This window comes from Equus quagga, unplaced genomic scaffold, assembly GCF_021613505.1.
Source record: "Equus quagga isolate Etosha38 unplaced genomic scaffold, UCLA_HA_Equagga_1.0 HiC_scaffold_27607_RagTag, whole genome shotgun sequence".
NCBI lineage: Eukaryota > Metazoa > Chordata > Mammalia > Perissodactyla > Equidae > Equus > Equus quagga.
Window position 1 is genome coordinate 1 of NW_025793416.1, and position 5416 is coordinate 5416.

Genomic DNA, 5416 nt, shown 5'->3' on the forward strand with positions numbered 1-5416 from the left:
TGCAGCCACTTCACATAAAGCCTCTTCAAACATACCATTTCTCTTACAAACTTTTACCTGACTTCCATTCATCCTTACATTCCCGACTGTAGCCTCCTTTAGGCCGTCATCAACAGGTTTTGGTTTCACAATACTAGGTAGGGGAAGTGTTCCTCAGCCAGACATAATAGCCATTCCTATAAGACATCCAAGCAAACAAGACACGGTTTCTGTATATAAAGCCTCTTTAAACATTTCAACTTTCATAGCCTGGTTGACTCTTACACTTTTATGTTCTCTCAGTCTAATTGGAGCCCATGTCAGGGCATCGCCAATGGGTTTTGGTACCACAGTGCGTGAGGCAACTATATCAAGTGATGCAGGGTTGGTGAGCCAAGGAGTCGAAAGAAAGATTTCTTGGACTCTCACCATCTGGCAGTAGTGCTCCTTTATTTAGAGAATAGCATGGGGACAGGACCCATGGGCAGTCAGAGCTGCTGCTGCATGGGGACAGTACCCCCGGGCAGGAGGATCTGCTGCTGCAAACATGGGTTGAGGGTAGGGCTAAATTGAGGCATAGATATGTGAGTTATCTCTTTACAAGACAAAGGAAAGAATATGTAAAAAGAGTTGTTAAAATGGTATCAGTGCCGGTAGGGTCTGGTTATTGGGTGGTCCTATAACTTTTAGATAAGAATCAAACCGGATTAAGTACATGGCAGAAGCCACCACCTTAAATATTATCTTCAGCTAAAGACAAAGGAGGATGTTGGTGGTGGGGGAAGTCAGCTACATGAGGTTACCAGACAAGCACAATAAACAAGACTTAAGTCCTTGCCGTCTCCATTAAGAGTTTCTAGAGATAAGGTCATCCCCCCTTCCTCCTGGTGCAGAGAGGGAGACAGCCCATGCAGATGGAGACTTCCTTCACAAATGCAAATGTCTCTGATCAAAGGGCAAGCAAATTCCACTCCTCAGAGCCTCCTTCTCATCTGCAGTTTTTAACAGTAACCAGCCTAAAATAATCCTGATCATCAAGGACTCCTGGGGACTTCTCTTTTCCACCCACTGACCATCTTACTCACCCTTGTGCAAAAGGCTTTGGGTCCCCAGTGAGGAGGCAAGCCAAGGGACTCTGGCCCTTTTGTCAGTCTTCAACTTGTTTAATCTGCCTAACCATTGCCACAAACACAGGCGATTGTTGGTCAGGTTTCTCCTTGTAATCTCTGCCTTCAGGCTTTCAAAATTTTTCCAAATTGGGATACACCTAGTTGACTTGTCTGGAGCCCTTTAATCTTGGTGGACCAGCAGGGGGACCCTTTTGCCTTTCCAACCTTTGGTAGTGCTGTATGAATACCTTGGTTCTGACCTCATTGATGTCCATTTTATTCCTCCCAGTTCTTCAAATTCATCTAAAGATTTCCACTCTCCTGGGACAAGTCCTGTGACTCTTGCCTTTCTGTTTCCTCTCTGTTTCACTCCTATCAATATTTGCTTGATTCACATTAGCCTTTAATAACTGTTTAGAGATTTTTCACCCAGCTAAAACCAGTCTCTTGATTGTCTCCTCTGCCTTTCCCCATTCTCCTGTTAATTAACCTAATATTTTTCTTGGCAGTTGTAAAGCCCATGAAGGGAAACTGAGACAGCAAATTCGATAAGGCTTCCTGAACTGTCGGTCACTTTTGCAGCTGCAAGGTTATATGGGGTGCCCACATGAAAGTGGTCCCCTTAACCATAGTCTTTACCATGACCTGAGTAATGGGCATATTCAGTGGGTGAATATCCGCGTCATCATAAGGCCAGTCCCGCATGGCTTGCATGTGAAGCATATAAGCTGCTTCATCTGGGGTGTTCCACTTGGCATTCATAGACAGAGATGGACAGTCCCCCTTCTCAGGGTAAGCAGACCTTACCGTCGCTTTTACCCAGGCCGCCAGGCTGGCTGTTCCTTTGGGAATAACCTCCTGTGTGTCTGGGTCACATATAGCCCTCTGTGGTGGTTCCATAGTGAGCTGTGGCTCCTGAATCAACCCAAACACTCTCTTCCACTCCGAAGCATTCAAAAGAAAAGACACAGCCTCCAAATCAGTCACTCTTGCATTCCCTTTTAGTAAAGGTTCCTCAGGAAGCTGACAATATCCATCTATAAAATGAAACAATTCCTTCCCACTATACCTTCTGGTTTCAATAGTTTTTCGGTTTTGTGCTCCACCCATGTTGACTCCCTTCCTGGTGACCAGAGGTCTTAGAGGTACTTTCCATTGTCCCGGTATAATTTTTGTTTTGCAGGGTGGCGTTGAGGCCAGTGACTGAATTCTGAGCTTAGTCTAGCATCGAAATCATACCTAGTACTTTCTTTTAATTTTATTTTAGCTATGACAGATAACAATAACAAAGAGACTGAATATTTTGCCTTTCTCTTCTTAATTTGCATTTCCCTAAGCATTCAGTGAACCAACTGCCTGTGATTTGGATCCGTCTCCAAATTCCATTGGTGACATTTACCTTTAGTAACTGAGTGTGGCACAGCTCCTGGTCCACATCATGGGTGACCACGTTGCCATGCCGGAATCAAAGGTTCATGTCCCACCTTTTCATCCTTTCTCTTCCCAAACCATGTGATTTTATGAGTCAAGGCTGATGTGGCAAGTCCCACTTCCCTGACACCACCTGTATTCGAATTATCCCAGTTTTTCCTCCCATGTATCCTTTACTCTCATGCAGAACTCTGCTTTCACACTCACAACACTTCTGACACCAGATTTGTGTATGGGTGTGCAGGGGGAGGGGATCCCCACATGCGAGCAATTCTGCGACACCACCTGGGTGTGCTACACTGATGATTTGCATATATTTTCTCCCATTCTGTGTGTTGCCTTTTTCTATTTTGGAAATTACAAGTTGTTTATTGAATCACAATATCATCTTATATAGTGCTAAAAAGGAAGTAAAATTAAGCCAACCTTATATCTATATTTTGATTTTACTCTGTTTTTAATACTAAATATTTTGTAAAATATATTAATATCAAAATGAAACAAAAACAATTAAAACAATATAAAGTTGTAAATGCATAATTTAAAGGATAGAAAGCTTAATATTATAAATTTATTTAGCAAGCTAAAACATGCCTTCAAGGAAGGCTGAGGAGCTTATCTAGAAACCATCTGTAGCCTTTAGCATATGAACTAATTCACAATATAGCGTCTGCACCCGATTTATGGAAATTTCTGGCTTTTCAAATTTCTCCTATTTTTTCAAATGTTTCTGCTGCAGTACATTAAGACAATTTGCAAATGATAAAATATTTTACCAAAAACATTTCAGCAATACATCTTACAATTTATGTCTGCATAGACAGAAAGAACCTAATCTTACTGACTTAAAAAAAAAAGTTGAGAATCTTTGGTAGACAATTACCAGCCAGGCATGACATCCGGGAACCACGTTCTTCCCAGGTATTTGGAGGCTTCAGCGTGAATTTTATCCAGGCCGTAATCCCCATCGGGGTCAGAACCTCCTCCATCACAGAGAGCTGCGCGAGCCTCCTCCCACCCAGCCTTACAAACTCAACCACGGCACTGCAGCGAACTTCACATGCACTGAGGCCCAAGGCTGTTCAGTTTTTACAGTGTTGAGCAATACAGATCAGCTCATTACCAAGAGTCTGAAGAACGTTTGCACACACCACTAACTCAGCTAGGCATGGGCAGATAGGACCTATCCGTCCTAGGACCACTTGCTTACTGACCGACCGAAATAAAGATGAGTGACAGGGGATTCTTCTGTGAAGAATGTCTCAAATTCCTCTTCATTTAAAAAGAAGCATATGACAACATTAACTCCAGGGGAGTGTTTAATAAGTGCATCTCAACTTTGTTTTTTAATGGAATGAAATTTAATTTGTCCAGGATTTTCACTCACAACATCAATTCGAAGATGTTCAAGGTTAACATGAGTCTCACTTGAAAGGGCCAGGAGAAGTTCATCACTTGGAATGTAATAATTCAATGCCAGTTCTCTAAGGCCTTGACAATGATCAGCTACACAAAGGATTCCATCAGATGAAACATAAGGACAGCTGCTCATTGTTAGGAGTGTTAGAGTATCACTATTATTGGCCACCAGAACCTTCAATGAAGGGTCATCCACGGGTGGGTCTTCAATTTTGATTGATGATAATGATTTTGAGTTGACAAAAACAACTGTAAGTGCTGACACAAAATGAGACTTTGACACGTTCATAAAACTTGGATTGGCCCTAGAAATCAAGCCCAAGGTGTGGAGAACCATTTCCCAGCTGAGAAAATATATCACAGGCAGCCTCTGCTGATTCAGTACTGCTATCAACCTTAAAGCTGACATACTGGAGACAGGCAACATGCCTTTTAAAGATCTGCTGAATGAGATCACGAGGAGTGGCTTGAAAAGACAAAGTTGCTGATTGGTTCAGTTCAAATTCAAACTTTCTCCAAAGGTCAGGGATATGAAAAACTTCGTTCCATCTCCTACATACAGAAGATGCGCGGGCCTGATCTGGTGGGCTCTGGTGGCATCCTGGGGAGAGGGGGGACCTCCCTGGAGACCGAGACATTGCTCTGACCTGGTCCAGGCGTGCTGACACAGACCCTAATGGGTGCCATTGAGGTTCCTCAGCTGTGTGTTGCCTTTTCATTCTCTTGATAGTGTCCTTTAACACCCACGGGTTTTTAATTTTCATGTAGTCTAATCCATGCATTTTTGCTTTTGTTGCCAGCTCTTTTGGTGTCACGTCCAAGAATTCATTGCCAAATCCAATGTCATGAAGCTTTTCTCTTATGATTTATTCTAAGAGGTTTATACTTTGAGCTCTTAGGGTGGGTCTCTGATCCATTTTGAGTTAACTTTTGTATATGATGTAACATAAGAAAAATTTGGTTTTTAACGTTTGACGTTTGCATTGACTATTAGGCACATCAATGATTATGTTGAACGGGAATTTGAATATACAGTATCCCCCTTCTCTGTACAGCACATTGCTACTTTTCCTTTAAGACCCAGCCCAGCTGTTATGAAGTCTTCCGGACACTAAGAGAGGAGAACTTCCAGAGGTTGGAGGTCATAGAAGACAAAGACATGGAGGAGGCCATCAGATTTGTTGATTAGAAGGCTCATTGGTGAGCACTGAGAGAGCAGAAGGCTGAACACCATGTAAGCCAAGAGAGGGTAAGGACAGGCACTTTTTCCAAAGGCTTGGCTATGTGGCCTTCTTCGCCTTTTACTTTGATTGCCTTGTCAGCATTTCTCAAGTGTTTTCATGGTGAAAGAGATCCAGAAGGTTTGTGTCTCCAACGGTACCTTAAAGAGGCCACCCTCTTTCCGGGAAGGGATGTCATAACGCTGGTGGTGGGCGGGATTTACAGACAGACAGATTTTGGCTTAGACTAAGTTCTAA

At 42.8% G+C, this 5416-nt stretch overlaps 1 pseudogene; it reads right to left on the reverse strand.

Moving 5' to 3' along the window:
• Positions 1 to 3398: 3398 nt before the first annotated feature.
• LOC124232145 (F-box/LRR-repeat protein 21-like) lies at positions 3399 to 4576 on the reverse strand (annotated as a pseudogene).
• Between the last annotated feature and the right edge of the window lie 840 nt (positions 4577 to 5416).